Source organism: Crocuta crocuta, unplaced genomic scaffold (assembly GCF_008692635.1).
Source record: "Crocuta crocuta isolate KB4526 unplaced genomic scaffold, BGI_CrCroc_1.0 scaffold205, whole genome shotgun sequence".
NCBI classification, from domain to species: domain Eukaryota; kingdom Metazoa; phylum Chordata; class Mammalia; order Carnivora; family Hyaenidae; genus Crocuta; species Crocuta crocuta.
In genome coordinates, this window is record NW_027530644.1 from 3,157,364 (window position 1) to 3,175,262 (window position 17,899).

Sequence of the window (17,899 nt, forward strand, 5' to 3'; positions counted from 1 at the left end):
TTATATGTAAGTGATGAATCACTGGGTTCTAATCCTGAAACCAAGACTACACTGTATGTTAACTAACTTGATAATAATAAAAAAAATAAAACCCTTCAGAATATATATATTTATATAGGAAAATAGTTTATAGTTTGCAATGAGTTTTCAGGTTAATTATTTTGTATGTGCTAGGGTTATGTTTCAGTTATCCATTCTGTGTAACAAATACCTCCAAATTGTTGGCTTTAAACATTGGCTCTCTCTTGCAGTTATGTGTTGATTCTTTGCTGCACATAGTGTTGGCTGGGATCACTCTTGCAGCTGCAGTCAAGTGGAAGCTTGGCTGGGACACTTTGGTTTTTTACATGGCCTCGCTCACTCTAGGAGGATCACTGGGACTTCCTTACTGAATGGCACCTAGGCTCATAAAAGGAAATGGGCCAAGAGGATGAAACCCAATATATAAGCCTTTGTTTGCACCGTGTTTGCCAATATTCCAGTGGCCAATGTGAGTCACTTGGCTAGGTCTAAATGGGAAGAAACACGGGTATGAATTCCTTGAGGTTTGGTTCATTGGAGGTTGCCAACATCAGAGTCTCCTACAGGCTGCTATTTATCTTCTAATATCCATCCACCTCTGCCTTTTTTCTAAATTTTAACAGGATGCATGGCTATCTAGAATAATGACTGCTTCTCTTACACTAACACTCATCAAATCGTGGATGGGAAGCAATGGGATTCAAGAAGTGTTGTGTGTGGGCTTTTGGATGATGTCTTTAACATACCTATTGCCAGGTGACAAATTACCCCCAATGCTTTTCAGCTGAAAGCAACAAAAATTTATTTTCTTGCACAGTTTCTGAGAGTCGGCATTTGGAAGCAACTAATCTGGATGACTTCAATTCAGAGTCTCTCATGTGGTCAAGAAGTCCTTTCATCATCTGGAAGTTGACAGGCTGGAAGATAACTTCAATGATGGCTCACTCATCTGGTGCTGGCCAGAACCCTCAGTTCCTCACTGGCTCTTGGCAGGAGGCCTCAGTTTCTCATGATGTGGACCTTTCCATAGGGCTGCTTGAGGGGTAGGTAGGCGAGCCTCATGTCATGAAAGTTACCTTCCCCCAGAGTGACACAGAATGGGAGAGAGGGAGAGGAGGATAGAGCAACCAAACTATCTCTTATGACCTAGCCTTGTAAGTTATATATTATAACGTCTGTATTCAAATGGCCACATAGATCAACCCTGAGGGTGGAGGGAACTACACAAATGTATGAACACCAAGAGGCAGGAATCTAGGCTGCCTACCACACTAAAGGTAGGCAGGTGTATGTGTTTCTTATTTTGAGCTTCTAGTATTTGTTGATACTCTAAGCAGTTATATGAGACAAAGCTGAGCAAACCAAATTCTATACAAAATGTTCTCCGCAGTGTAGCTAAGCTCCAATTTATTTGTATTTTTCATTCTCATTAGGGAAAAAAAAAAACAAAAGAAATCATTTCTTAAAACTAGAAACACTTATGACAATATTTATTGAGAATTCTGTTCTCTAATCTGCTAGGAGTGTTTTTGGATTGTTTGAAAACAATTTAGAGAACATGGCCTGAAACAAAAATATTGCTGTCTTATTCATATGCATTGTAAAAATAATTACAGATTATTGTTGGCAAACTTGTCTTTTTTTTAAACCAAACTATAAATGGGGCAGTGTAAACTGTGGTATAAAATGAATTTTCATATTGACCAGTTCCGCTATTACTTTCCTGCTGTACTCATGGTGGAGCTGTTGGTTAAATCCTATCTTTAAAATGTCCAAGAAAATATGGATACTGTTTACACAATTATTAAAGAGAAAGTCACATCCCTTATGCTGTTTTCTCCAATGTAAACTTTAATGACTTGATTCTCACAGTGGATAAAAGCATTTACTTTAGGTTAGGTATTCACGGTTTCAGGTCTCAGTTTGACTTTTTCCTGGCCGTGTGTCTTTACATGCTCTAACAGACAGTTCTCTCACCTATAAAATGGAAATAATAATATATACACCATAAAGTGTTGTGTATAAGATACATAAGGCTTATAGTGAACACACAATAGATAGAACTATAATTAGTAAATAATTATTTAGTAATTATATTTGGCTTTGGTGAGTGCTTAACATATTTTCTATAACAAGACCTTCTTTTAAGGCAATTTCTTGTGCATGAGTGCATGCATGTATGTGTGTATGCATCTATGTGTTTAAAAAGAAGTGTGTGTGTGTGTGTGTGTGTGTGTGTGCGCGCGCATCTATATGAGTTTAGAAAGAAGCACTAGATGAGCTAGGATTAAGAAAAACATGTCTCCTCTATTGGAAAAATTCTTTTAACAATTTGAGTTATGTTAATACAGGCAAACAACTAGAAACTATTCACCTATCCATTTATCCAGGAGCCACTCATTTAACCAACATTTATAAATATCCATTATGTGGTGAGCACTAAAAATACAAAGAATAAGACAATGTCCTTGCCTTCCAGGATTTCACAAACCAATAAAATTTTATATCAAAGAATAGATATAAAGGAATAATCAAAGCAATGTGTCAGTTGCTATATTTGTAACATATCTGCTATGAACTGCCTGTAACACTAGTTGCTGGCACAGGAAGAAGCACTTACCTGCCTAGGAAATGCTTCCTGAGGGGTTGATGCTTCCTGGATCTTAAAAGATAAAGAATAGTTCCCCAGATGGCTAGGAAAGATTGAGGGGTATTGGGAGAATAGACAGAACTTTCTGGGCAGAGGCTGTAGCCTATGAGAAGATAAGAAGGAATGGAAAGACATGGTATTTTCTGAGGAACCACCATAGTTTACAATGTCAGAACTGTACAGTGCTTAAAGGGTGGAAGTCAGGGCAAGAATAGTAAAGTACAACATGAAGGAGCTCACAACCCATGAGAAGGAATGTGAACTTTACCTTGTGGGTATCGGACAACATGATCATGTTAGCACTTCCATCCGTGTGGCTGTGTGGAAGATACACTGCAGGAACCTGGCAGGAGGTTGCTGCAAGCATTCAGAAAGTCACGGCAAGTGGCTCAGCCAAGAGGTTGTGGATGCAGCAGAAAGAAAATATGTCTGACTGAACCATGGGGGTGTTGGGTGGGGGAGGGGCGGAGAGGGGAATGACAGTAAGGAGAATGGAGGGAGAGCTTCTGGGTTTGGGTTTGAGGTCCAGGAGGATGGTGGTGTCAGTCCTTGAGAAGGAAACATAGAAAAAGGAGTAGGTATGTGGGGCAAGAAGGGATGATGTACAGTATTTTGGACATGAGAAATCTGATGTGCCAGGGGTAATCCAGGTAGAGAGATCCACCTGGATTTGATATGTGAATGTAGCCCAGGGATGGAGAGAGCTAGGGAGTCTCTAAGTTCAAATCCCTTTTCAGCAAGCAACAGCATATGCACAAGCATTGAACCTGGCTTTTTGAAAGGGGGCTGCTCCAGGTAGAACTCTGAAATAGGTAAGGTCTATCTCTGATATTCTACCTTTTAGTGCACATTATTGGCTACTATTTTTATCTGGTCCACGTGTACCTTTTTATTTTTTTTATTAAAAAAATGTTTTTAGTTATTTCTGAGAGTAAGAGAGAGAGAGAGAGAGACAGTGTGAGCAGGGGAGGGTCAGAGAGAGAGGGAGACACAGAATCTGAAACAGGCTCCAGGCTCTGAGCTCGCTGTCAGCACAGAGCCGGACGCGGGGCTCGAACCCACAAACCGCGAGATCATGGCCTGAGCCGAAGTCGGACGCATAACTAACTGAGCCACCCAGGGCCCCCACATGTACCTTTTTAGCCCCACTTTCGACTATTTTCTCACATTCATTGTTTATACCACTTACATCAAATAATATGCAGTAATATAGTTTCATGAGTATATCAGGCTATTCTACGTTTAATGCATTCACATCCATCTTTACTGGATTTTCTTGTTTTTATATCTAATTAAAAATTCCATTCAATCATTACGTCCTTTAGGAAGCCTGCCTGGATTCTCTGTCCTTTTTAGATAACTTCTCATGCACAGTTCTTAAGTTGGAAGGCATGACTATTCCAAGACAATATAGGTTTCCCCTGCTGTCTAAAAGTAGAACATTCTTACGAATGTCAGTGGTGGTACTGACAGCCGTGGTCCTGGCATATTTTTTAAGGGATATTTGTACAACAAACTGCTTTGGAAGGTAGAGTGGCTCTCTCAGGAGCAGAGGGCAGGCCTGATTACTGATTACAGTAAGGATAATGTTCCTCCTCCACAGGGAAGTTCAGGCAGGTTTGCTTGCCACCCATTGTGAAAGAGTTGGGTTTCCTAGCTAGACTTAGAGTTTCTGGACTGTGACCCAAGTCTCATGTAATTTGAGGAGTGAGTGGAAGTGATATACACAGAATGCTCGGGCTCTTGCTGTGCTGTGAGTACCAAGGTCTGTTGTCTCTGACTCCGTAGTCTAGTGTCTTCTTCCAGCATCCATGGAACTGGCAGGCTCAGTTTTCAGCATTCAGTTAGGGTTAAATCTCAGACTATTCACCGTTTCTCTCTCAGCACTTATGGTTATTGGTAAGACAGCTAATGCTTACCATGTGCTTGCTAGGGGCTAAATATTACATGTATTTTTTTCTTTCAGTAGTCATAAAATCATGAATAGAATGCTATTTCCCCATCTTATAGATGAACAAACCACTGGAGGTGTAAATAACTTGCCAAGATCATATCACTAGGAAGTGATTAAGTAAGGAGTCAAACTCCGGTCTTTGGAGTCCCAAAGATGCATGTCATTACAGAACAGCTTAGCGTAAAAATCATCCTTGGAACTTTAGTACTGTAACTGAGCTAATTTCTTAACCCAATACTGTAACTGACTAATTTCTTACCCCAAATGAACAAATACTTTGGCCTAAAGAAAACAAACCCAGGAGAGGGGAGATCTTTTGGAGTAAGGAGGCCTTCCTCACGTTCCTCAAATTAGATGACAGACGACAAAACCCTCAATATGGATATTCAACTTGCCTGAGGGAATAAAATATATGTGTTGGACATAGCCCTGCTTTCAAGGATCTTGTAGTTTTGTTTAGGAGGTGACATTTACCCAAAGAAAGCAATTAGAAGGTAAGACAGTGTTTAATTAAGCTCTACACTGAATGATTCAAGCAATAAGCAAATTACGAGTTGAGAGAGAAGAGAGATCAATGAAAGATTCATTCAGGAGAGATTCATGAAGGAGGCAGGGCTTGAGCACACCCCGGAGGAAGGGAAAGTCAGTTCCAGGTGGGTCAAAAAGCTGAAGAAAAAATACAGGAGAAAGTAAAGCACCTGATATGTATTCCAGGAAAAAGTACTTTATGTGCCTGCTTTTCTCCATATATGAAAAGAACCATTTGCCATTTTGTGTCTTATAAAAAAATCACAACATACAACCATTGGAAAAAAAATTCCAAAATGTACTCACACAAAGAAACAAAACCCACCATGATATTTTCTCATTTGCACTTAACTCAGAGTTTGGGGGCCTATTTCCTGGTGTGGATGTTGCCACAGGCTCCTGACATTCTTAACTTGATTGGATCCCTGCAGTGCAGTCTACTTCAGACTACCTTTTTTAGACCACTTGAAAGTTTTTCGATTTATTCAGCAGAATATATCAGCCTGTCAGCTTTGGAGAGCTGGTGCCTGCAGAAGATATATCTTCCCTCTGCAGGTGGCAGTGGCTGCCAATTTTTCTTTGCGGTGAGCTCTTGTTCGGAAGAAACCCTCTGTGGTTTGAGCACCGGTTACATTTGAGTTGATCTCCTTTTCTGTCTACTGCTCTATCTGGATAATGGCTACACCTGCTGTGTATGAGTGGCGAGGGGAGCCTATTGTGTTATTTCTTTACCTTGTGATTAGCAAATTACTTTTTGCTTAAACTGGGTCATCCTATCTCTTTTTTTCTTGTCTGAGCAATTTATCTGCCTCTATCATTTCCTAGATGTTGATATCAATGTCACTTTGCTTCAGATGGTGTCCCTTGAGTCCTTGAAGTTCCTGCTATCTGTCTTCTCTTTGATTATTTGCCATCCACTCTGCAGAATTGCTTCACTCTCTTCCTGCTGTCCATCCTCATCACATAAGCAATCTGGTTTAGCTGAACTGCCACGAGCCTTCCCCTCTGGGCTTCAGTGAGGAAGCAGAAAGATTTCCTTTGGGATTGTCAGAGACCTCTGGAAGGTGCCTTCACTTACTCTTGATAGCACACAACAGAGCCTGAAAGTAAAACATACCCACTGCTGTCAGTTTTACTAACTGGACGTTATAAGGTGACACTGAAATCAAAAGTGATAATGGATGAAGGAAGGGATGTCTCTTTTGTTTCTGGGTTTTCCTCTTCCAATCTTTCTCTGTTCTTTCTGAATGTCAATTTCCTTTTCTTTTTTTGCTTCTCCATAGTAAATTACCAGGAGACTAGTTCATTAAAAAAAATTGTCACCAAATGACTCATAACTCCAAGCTGAATTTTGAGGCTTACTCAGTTCTAGTAATTAGAAAAGTCCCGAAGAGACCAGGGAGCCCCTTTTCCCTGTTTCTAGGAGGGAGGGCCCTCAAGAATCCTAGACAGATGAGTCATGAGGCTATTTATAGATATTTTGTAGAACAGGGAGCAGGAGGAGAAACCAGCTTACGGTGGATGGCCCTGTATTTAACAAGTAACAGTTAGTAATAATGAGGATTGTACACTATTAATAAAATAGCTAAGAAAAGGACTAGAGAATTATGGTAGCTAATGGTCTGAAGAACATTTACTATAAACCTGATTTTATGATACATTTTAGAAGAGCAGTTTGATCATAAATATTCACTCTCTCGTGACATGTTGCACATAAAGTCTGATCTCAGGAACATTTTAAAAATACTTTTGAAAATTATAGTAGACAAGAAAAGGCATCTTTCATATGCAAGGGAAGCTCTTCTAGGTTTTTTCCACCCTTGGAATAGGAACCCTCAATCAAATTATTTCTACTAAAGATTTACCTTTAGGGAAACTCACAGTAAAGTGAAAAGGTCAACTCATTGAGAATATTTTAACTGCTATAAAAGGATGAGACATTTGATTGGGTGGTAAGTGGCTCACAGGTGTCCTGTTTTGGATTTTATTTTCATCACAGGGAGTTTTTGCTATTTCTGGAGTTAAAGTTGATCTTTTAATCATACCATGTTTTTCTTCTGCTGCTCTCAGGTGATGGCAACCATTATGTCAACATTCCTTGGAGGTGCTAATACTACTGAAAACTCCTTCACTCTACTCCAGGCATTGTGGACTGGGTCATAGTTTCAAGCATACCAGTAAAACTAGTGAAGAGATAGTTTCCTGCTAATACTTCCATAGTTCCTCAGGAAATATTTTAATCTGGGATTGAATAAATGTGGCTTTCCTTAAACCAGAAACAGACAGGAAAACCTAATTGTACTGCAACTCAAGTTCCTGGGTTGTTGTTTTTTTTTTTAGATCGCAGAAGTAATTCGTTAGTCTGAATTGGGCAATGAAGAAATGTGCTGAAGAAAGAGGGTTAAAAGGAATATTTAGAACTTTTAAGGTCTAAGCCAAATATTCAGTGTGGGACTTATTAGCTTGGTGTGTATTCCCAAAACACAAAGCCCACTTGGATTCAGAATAAGTATGAAAACATATATCCCAACACTGTGTGTGTGTGTGTGTGTGTGTGTGTGTGTGTGTGTCTTATATATGGGTTACTTGATATATTTTGCTGTATCTCTTCTTTTTGCCGTATCTCTTCTTTTTGCCATGTTTGTAGGTCAGTGATCTAGAAACTATTTCAGTAATATGTTTGTTGGTAAGATATTTTTAGAATACATTCCCCAAATATCTTTATATATGTTTACTTGCTTATATATTAAATACACTCACCCTTTTACTAATATTTTGTGCATTAAAAACATACACAGAAATAAATACAAAGTAAGCTAAACATGAATAAATTATTTTAAATATCTTGCTAATCAATGATATTATCCTTTGTTGATAACTTATGGCACTACAAAGAATTAAGATGGGGCAATTGCTAACCACAGTGAGTTTAAATTCATATTTCAAATACCATTTTTTAAAAATGGTTTTATTTATTTTTGACAGAGAGAGACACTGTGAGCAGGGGAGGGTCAGAGAGAGAGAGGGAGATACAGAATCTGAAACAGGCTCCAGGTTACCGTCAGCACAGAGCCTGACGCGGGGCTCGAACCCACGAAGGGCGAGATCATGACCTGAGCTGAAGCCAGACGCTCAACCGACTGAGCCACCCAGGCGCCACACAAATACCATTTTTGAGAAATCTGATTTTTTTGGTGACCATATTATTATTATTTTTTTTTGCATTTCATAATGAAAATCTCATGTAAGGATAGTTTCCACTCTGCTTTATTGTTCACCCATGTTTACCATTGTTAGATTATATGTAATCTGTGGTCTTTGCAAGAATATTTTAAAACCACCCATGTAGTTTACAAGAGTTCTTTTGCTAAAACTAGAAAAAATCCATAAATCTACATAGCTAGTCACACTTCAAGTCCACTATGTCCACTATACCATAGGCAAAGAAACAAATGTGGCACCAGTTCTAAACCTTCCACATGGGGGAGCAACCCTTTTCCCTCAGGATACCTCATATCCTATTTGTGACAGACTATCTGCTACATGGATGGATGAGAATGTGTTTGTCTGAATATTAAGTGCTAGAAAATGGATAAAGCTGAATTTTCTTTTTTATGAAAAGAATAAATAGAAATTTTAATATTTTCCTCTCAACTCATATGGATTGCCTGGGAGTGGGGAACACCATCTCAGAGACCACTTTTGATAATGTGATAGAATTGATAACCTAAAAATATGTATCTATCCATTTAAGGTGAGTTTTACTTTATTTTATGGCAACGGATATAGAGTAAAGCCAATACCCTAATCAAGAAATCTGAGTAGGTCTTCGACAAGGTAGATATGATTCCTGACAACTATTCAGAATCACCTCATTTAACTCCACTACTGTGTGATTTCCATTAAGGACAACCTTTTAGGGAAGAGAAGTTCAGCAATTAAGTTCTAATCAAGCTGTTTAAAGTACAGGTTAACTCAAGTATGCATTTGCTGAGGTACAGTGTTAAACCCATTAAGTAACATCTATGAGAAATGCTATCAGTCTCTTAGAGATCTAATGTGTCCAGATAAAATAAAATACCCCAGAACTGAGCTTGTGAGCTACAAGATGGTTCTAATGAAGATACAGCTACAAATGTTCTGACACTGTTGGAGAGCTGAAACATTTACTAATGTAATTGATTTTAAAAGACTCCAAGAAAAATGGGCATAAAAGAGATTAATCATGTTATTTTGGAGAGAACATCTAAAACAAACCTTCTGATCATTTCCCCTTGATATTAGATCCATAAAGGGACTTGTTTCTTACATAAGTTTGGAAATCACTATTCTCCATAACTATAGAATCAGATTATTAATTTCTTTGTAAGTAGTTTCTTAAAACCTTAGGGTATAATATATTTAACTCTGGGAAAGATAGCAATAGCTTCCCCTAATCTGAGGTAAATAGGATACAGTTTGTTGTCTCTTACTTTTTCCCTCTAAATATTCTGTACTTGTCTTCTAAATTTTGAGACATAAGCCATAGTAGAGGCAGTGACTATATATTATAAAAACAAAAAAAGCTCCCCCCCCCCAATGTTATTTGCAGGAACAATTGATGTAAAAACTATCTTCAGATTATGATTTAGGAACTGTTGAGATGTATATGAACTATTCAAGTTTATTTGTTCAAAAGAGGCTAGCATGAGGAGGTGTAACTTCTTAAGATAGAAGTCTGTTAAATTTTTATCTTAAGTCTCCTTCTGTGTCATTGTGTAAAGTCAGCAAGTATATTTGGGAATAGGTACAATGGAGACTCTTTCTCATCCTCAAAAGCTTCTTGATAATAACATCTTCTTTCTGACTTATACTGTAAGGCTTAGGCATTAAAAACGTTGGTTGTATTCCATTCATATATTATATAACCCTTGGACATCAAGAGGATTTTGAATTCTCTTACAGTGTGAGAATCACATATTTTTTTTCCTCAAAATGCTATTCAGCTTTTGTTCCTTAGGCATTTTAGAAAATTTATATCAAAATATATTAATGCTTTCTATGACCTTCCTACAGATGAAGGTAAGGCAATAAAAAAATTTTCCCCCAAATCAATTCCAATTATTGTATGAAAGTACTGCATGAACTACTGTACAGTAGGAGTGTGTGCTTCACTTTTCAAAAATTAATGGCCTTATATTGATTATTGATCAGTAGCAAAACTTTAGAAATGTCCATGAATCCTCATATTCTGGAAATTGCTGGAAATATGGTGTAGATTAAAACTGAGTCTTACAGAGCATTCTTATTGTCTACACCTAATATTTCTTCTCTGTAGAATAGTTTATAATGTCTACAGAGCTTCAATTTTAATGATAAAAAATCGTAGTCGCCACACATGGTTGACTATCAGAATCATGGTGGGTGGGGAATAAGATCCCTAGCCCCATCCTCAGAAATTCTGACTGTGATCTGTTGGTGAGAGTTGAGAGGGTAGGAATCAGTATTTTAAAACTCCCCCCATCAAGTGATTTTTCGCAATAAACCACATTTGATTTTAACTATAGAGGTAGTCATATTACCTCCTTTAGCAATTAGAAGGGAGGGGAGAACCCAACTTCATGATTTTAGAAGGGCAAAATTTCAGGCAATTATAGTGTCAATACATGTAATAGAGAACATTTGCTTCAATAGGCCTGCTGCTTATTACAATATTCCTGGCAGAAATGCTGTGGCTTTGTTCCCAGGTAACAATGCCTGGCAGACTTAAAGAGGGTATGAGAAGACAGTCACAGCCCCTCAGAAAGAGAACTAAAGAAAGACCACCCTTTCTAATCCTAATGGATTGTGGGCAGGAAGACAGAGGGAAATGGGAAAGTAATTCAACAGGATTTCCAGTTCCCTCTCCTCCTTTAAACTTTGATATAGAGGAGCTTTACTTTGGTTTAACCAAATAGAGTGGGAGGCAGCCCAGGGATATTGAAGTGCATGGGCAGACTCTCTGAATTTATTAGGAAGACTACAATAACTTAGGAGCAAAATCAGCCCTCAGCTCAATTCTACAGTGTAGTATGCCACATGTGAGATGGCATAAGTCAAAGAGAACAGTTAGATGTGTACCAGGAAGTAAAATTGAGGTATTGGGATCCACACAAATGGAAATTATGTGAAATTCTAAAATGAGGTGCCAAATTGCAATATAATGAATTTATAAAAGAAATGGAAAAAAACAAATCTCATGGGCCTCTCATCTAGGGGTCCTCATCTACATCAAGACTATGAAAAAGTAGAAGTAGATATAGAGAGATGGCTAAAGGAGAAAGGGATGTGTGTGTGTGTGTGTGTGTGTGTGTGTGTGTGTGTCTGTGAAGGGGGAGGTGTTTCTATCTCCTTCACTTCAAGCTCAGTTTGAGAAGACTTCAAGCTTCACTTCAAGCTCAGGCTTTAACAGGACCATTCATAGTTTGCAATGCATTCCCAGCACTTGGGTTTTATTAAAAAAAAAACCTGTGCCTGTCTATGACAGCAGGGTAGGGGTGGCAGTGTGAGAACTGGCTAACATTCCTAGACTAGCTGGGACACGGGGTGCCTGTTTCCCCTGGTAGTTCATGTGAAATGAGATCTTGTGCAGAGTTGGGAGGATAAAGGGCTTTTTAGTACTGAGAGTCCAAAGCAAATGAGACATTGTGAAAGTCAGGGGCTCAGGAAGGGTAGTGGTCAATGGGGCAGAGTAGAGGTTCTGAGTGAAAATAATCTCCAAGGAGCACATGAACCTCCCTGTAAGGAAAAGTCAAACACCTTTCCCAGAAGGCCTCCTCACCAGACAACAATGGAACCTTTCACTGCATGCCCCTTCCCCTTAATCATTTCTTCCTCTGGGGACAACGTTGGGAGTTCTAAATCTTGCTTACTAAGCTTATGTAAGAAAAGAAGTAGGATTAAGTACAAAAAGAGGACCCTAGCCCTCTTTTCCCACTGCAAGTGGGCAGCTCAGTCCCTAGCAAGAGGGAGGAGAGGTGATGCTAGTTAAAGTCATGTTTTAAGTTTGGATTATCATAAAGAATAGCTTACTTTACCAAATCAGAAAGTTTTGTGAGGTGTGATGACTGATGCATTGCTTCCAAGCGTCAAAGAGTCTTAAGGGCAGGAGGGAAGACTTTCTTAATCTAAAAATTTGCTTAAAGAATGAAGGATTTCTAAAAAGTTGTGTTTCAATCACAGTTGGGTTTGTTCAATATCCCAGTTTCAGATAAGCTGGTTACTAATGGGTTCTGTAAACATCTGCATGCTTTGGGGAGAGCTGTGGAGTTTGGAGGCAGCAGCATTTTGATACTATATGAATGCGGGCAAATGGGTGAGCTCAAGGACTTGAGTGATTAGAGCCAGCAAGTCATCTCTCACACCAAAAAACGAAAATAAATGGGATTAGATATTGACCTTAGTGAAAAACAAACAAACAAACCAGACTAGTTGCTCTGCAGAGATTACTCATGTATTCAGACTCCCTTTCCTAACCTCTGACACTTTGTATGTCACACCGCTCCCCATTCACCTGATGCCATCTTGAAGAGGAGGAGGGGAGGGATGAATGGAGCATGGAAGATTTGCTGGAGTCATATAAACAGAGATTAAGTTACATAAAGAGAAAGCTTAGATTATTAGGGGAAACTAAGGTTATTGCAGTGGACTAAATTTTAGTTTTTCCATGCTAAATACTTTCTGGTACCGATGGTGTTAGTGACAATGGCAATGAAGAGTGAGTATTAGGAAAAAGATCAGAACAAGATAGATTAGGAAAAATTCATAGTATCAGGGAAGTTTTTAGTTTTCTCCATTTCTGGTCTATTTTTCTTGTGCTGTTTCATTTGAGGAAGAAAGGAAATCAGTCAGCTGCTGTGGTACATACTCGATGCTTATTTCTTTCACTGATTTTAGGACAGTGTTAGGAATTTTATATGACTGTGTTTCTTGAGGTAGAGGAGAAAGAATCTATGTGGGGGAGAAGAAAGTCTACTAGATGAGAATGGAGGAGAAGCCACAGAGTAGTTTTTTTTTTTTAAGTTTTATATAGTTGAGAGAGTGCACACACACCAAAGCAGGTCTAGATCTCATGAACTGTGGGATCATGACCTAAGCCAAAACTAAGAGTTGAACACTTAACCGACTGAGCCAGCCAGGTGCCACACTCCTTTTTTTTTTTTTTTTTTAAATAATTAGCAATCAAAAATAATCAAAGGTTACTTTGAATTAGCTCTGTTTTGACTGGGTGAAGGGCCAGGTGTATTTAGTTTTCACTACCACATTTTTTTTTTTCCAGAGAGAGAGAGAGAGAGAGAGAGAAATATAGAAATAAATTATTAAAAGGAAAATATGGTTCTTTGATTTCATCTCATGAATGGAGGCAAAAGTACTGTTTTGCAAAAATACATAATATTGTTAAATCGTTTTTATTTAACCTTCCACTTTCCATAGCTTTTCAGTTTTTTGGGTGAAAAAGGACTGAAAATCTTCCCTCCATAGAAAATGTGAGACTACTGAATTTCTCACATTTCCGGAGACAACCACAGGGATTCAAGTGCTCCAAATGACCTTAGAAATGCAAGCTACCTTGTAGATGGCTGTAGGATGGCAGGATGTCTATAAGAGTCACAGATATGGATTCTTTTAAGAAATCAATCACTTTGGGTGATCAGACTGTATTACAACAGACAAGGCACGACCTTTCTCCTGCTTAACCTATTTATTTTTTCCCCTCCTGTGTTTATTAGAGTTTATTTTCAAGGTGGGGAGGGTAACAGAGGCATATAATTTAGATTGACAAGTGTGTAATAATGTGGTTCTTTTTCTAAGACACTTTGATGAAATTTTTTTGTTTTAATGTTTGAGACTTATTATTTTTAAAAAAGAAGAAAGGAAAAAGGGGGAAAATTACTGTATAAGTTTATTGGGACATCATGATATTGCATCTGCACATATCTAAAAAGCCATTAAGCATCCTGATTAGTTTGGGAGATGGTGTAAACACTGTTACATTTCCAGTTGCTGTAAATAAACACCAACCAGATGCAGTATTTGTCATAGTGAAATGTACCTATCAGAAAATATGGGAAAATTATTATATACTGCAATGGTTGATTTGGCCTAGGTATTGGTCATAATGAGATTTCTTTTGAAGGAAAGTATTTGAAAAGATAGATACTATAGAGGGATGGCTGCTTAGCTGTGGTGGATGTGACCACAAAGGAAAGCATGGGATTCCTGAGGTCACACATCATTTTCCTTACTGAACGGTCACACTTTGCATATGTCAATGACTTTTCCTCTCCTCTATAAATTGAGAAAGCACATTTGATGAGTTCAAAAAAAAACAAAACAAAATAAGAAAACCTCTTCCTCAGTATGCTAATTGACATGGTATATATTTTTGGAGGTTACTTTAACTGTAGGATTTATATAAACACCTAATATAACTTTTAATGAATATAATTCATTATGCTCTAAAATAAGGATAAGATGGTATAACTTGAGTCAGGAATGCACATATGTATCATCAGATCTTACTGAAAGAGCCAAAGTGGGCTTTTATTGCAAACTGATTTTTCTGGAGATGGATCCTACATGACACAGTGTTATGCAACAATTGCTTCTTTCAGCCTTAGCTTTCTTTGCTTACTTTGGCATCTTTAGGGAACTACTGAGACGATTTCTGACCAAAAAAATGGCCCATAAATCCAGCTATCAAAACATGTATGATATAACCATGCACTGGGATTAGCAGAAGTCCTTGGAAGGCAGGGGTGATTAGACAATGTTGGGTCCTGGAAGGCTCTCACAGGCTTTGCCCATGATCCCTGGGGCTTTGGTTTTTGAACTGAGTAGTATTAAGTAGCTTTAGGAGGATGGAAGCTAGTACTATCCAGGCGGTGATAGTATGCCTCAGCTACTATGTTATCCAAATAATGTGAGCTGTTCTGGTTCAGTATTTCAGGTTTTGTTTCATACATTTTGGGAAATTAGTCAGTCAGAGAAAGACAAATATCATATGACTTCACTCATATGATGAATTCAAGATACAAAACATAAATATAAGGTAATGGAAGCAAAAATAATATAAAAACAGGGAGGGGAAAAACATAAGAGCCTCATGTAGAGAACAGAGTGTTGCTGGAAGGGTTGTGTGAAGGGGGGTGGGCTAAATGCATAAGGAGCATTAAGGAAGACACTGGTTGGGATGAGCACTGAATGTTATACATACAGGATGAATCACTGGAATCTACTCCTGAAATCATTGTTGTACTATATCCTAACAGGCATGCAAATTTAAAAGTTAATTAATTAAAAAAATATATATATATAACACAGACACTTATACAGATGAGATGGATGGAAACACAGATAAGATGCAAATAATTGTCTAGCTTTTATTTTTACTAATATTTGTGTGAAAGACATTAAAAGCTCAATTTCCAAATATCAAAAAAACCCTCTATACACATCAAAAAAAAAAAAAAAAAAAAAAAGTCAACATTGCTCATCATCAAGGAAATACAAATCAAAACCACACTGAGATGCCACCTCACACCAGTCAGAGTGGCTAAAATTAACAACTCAAGGAAACAACAGATGTTGGTGAGGATTTGGAGAAATGGGAACCCTCTTGCACTGTTGGTAGAATACAAACTGGTGCGGCTGCTCTGAAAAACAGTGTGGAGGTTCCTCAAAACACTTAAAAAGAAAACTGCTCTACAACCCAGCAATAGCACTACTAGGAATTTAGCCAAAGGAGACAGGAGTGCTGATTCACAGGGGCACATGCACCCCAATGTTTAATCAGCACTATCAACAATAGCCAAATTATGGAAAGAGCCCAAATGTCCATCNAAATGATGTGGTTCTATTTTCTTCCTCATCAAAACACTGGAACCCTGGTTTATTTCAAAGTTGTATTTTAAATTTAAAGAATACATTTAAAATTTTGTTTTCTTTTTGTACCTACCTTCCTTTGATGTTCTCTTCACAGGCAACACATCTGCTCTTGGCTTCTTGAAAGGCTATTTTCACAGAAAACAATTAGAAACATTATTATGTATATCAATGTTAGTAATAATAATTTCAAATACCATATTTGCTGAGGATCAAGGCCAGCTTGAAAAATTAAAGTAATATACTGTTCTTCTGGAATCGTTAACTTATTCCTTTGCAATCATTCCAAACTCTATCCTTACTCTTTGCAGGTTTATTCTTCACCTTTTATAAACTGCTATGCCATCTGTAGAAACACTATCCTAGCTTTCAGATATTACACAATTCACATTTAGTTAGGCAAGAGGTATTTAAAGTAATATGTAAAGGATCATTTTCTAGTTCTTCTAGCTGTATCTTGATAAAATCTCAACAAAAATCTACAGCCTCTATTTATAGCCAGAAGAGTGTTCCTATTGGTCTACTTCCACAATTTAAAATGACACGTTCAAAGGAACTTCCAGCTTAAAGACATAAGGTCATCTAAAATTTCCCAAGGTATCCCTTACGATATTTTAAAGATGTACTGGCAACAGAATTATCAAACTGGTAATTTTATTCTTGCTCTTCTTCGTAATGTAACTGTTTAACTCTCCATCTGCTGGAATGCTTCTTACTTCATGCTTTATTCCACAGGTAGTTTTATTTAGTGCTGCTTCTACTTTTCCAGAGGATGGTGCTAAGGAAGACATACTAAATCCCCTAGTTCATGAGATACGTTTTCTCTTACGTTAGTCCTGTTACTGTCATCATTATCTCTGGATAAAATGACTGAATCATTTAAGTCCAACGAACTTTTGAATCAGGAGATTGATATGTGCTACAGTGACATTTCTACTTTCCTCTTAATTTCGGTCTTCAGTTATGATTCAGACTCTTGTGTTCCTCGTTATATGCAGGCACGACACCTCGGGGCCAACTTAGTCTTACAGCATTAATTTTGTTTAGACACAGAGTAGTATCCTTCNTGTCGATTTGGGCTCTTTCCATAATTTAGCTATTGTCAATAGCACTGCTATAAACATTGGTTCATGCACCCCTTTGAAACAGCACACCTGTATCCCTTGGATAAATACCTAGTAGTGCAATTGCTGGGTCATAGGGTAGTTTCTAGTTTTAATTTTTTGAGGAACCTCCATACTGTTTTCCAGAGCACCTGCACCAGTTTGCATTCCCACCAACAGTGCAAGTAAGTTCCCGTTCTCCAAATCNAGTAGTATCCTTCATTTGAGCTTATTTTAACACTTGCATCTATGCATTAGCAAGATGAAACGTTTTCCACGAACGTTCCAGAACATAATGATGCATTTTCTGTATTTTCACTTAATTCCTATTACCGTTCTACACGTTAAGCAATTATGTGGCCTTCCAAAGTTTTAAGACTGCCCACCTCATGTGGTCTTACACGTGTTTTTGAGATGAAATCAGCGGAAACTAACAATTTTGGATCCACAATTCGACTTCCGCCGAAGTAATCCCCCTGCGCNGAAGACTTGGCATTGCTGAGTAGTAGTCCATTGTATATATATACCACATCTTCTTTATCCATTCATCTGTCGATTTGGGCTCTTTCCATAATTTAGCTATTGTCAATAGCACTGCTATAAACATTGGTTCATGCACCCCTTTGAAACAGCACACCTGTATCCCTTGGATAAATACCTAGTAGTGCAATTGCTGGGTCATAGGGTAGTTTCTAGTTTTAATTTTTTGAGGAACCTCCATACTGTTTTCCAGAGCACCTG

The 17,899-nt window shown here is 38.0% G+C and overlaps 1 long non-coding RNA gene across 2 annotated transcripts; it reads right to left on the reverse strand.

The window, feature by feature from the left end:
- Positions 1 to 1,864: 1,864 nt before the first annotated feature.
- Positions 1,865 to 17,636, reverse strand: LOC144235542 (uncharacterized). Of its 2 annotated transcripts, none has more exons than XR_013336240.1 (3): positions 17,545 to 17,636; positions 16,129 to 16,183; positions 1,865 to 1,998 (listed from the first exon to the last, which is right to left on the reverse strand). It is a non-coding gene; the product is annotated as an uncharacterized LOC144235542 (long non-coding RNA). The 2 variants fall into 2 exon arrangements; XR_013336239.1 differs by lacking the exon at positions 1,865 to 1,998 and adding an exon at positions 5,498 to 6,253.
- Between the last annotated feature and the right edge of the window lie 263 nt (positions 17,637 to 17,899).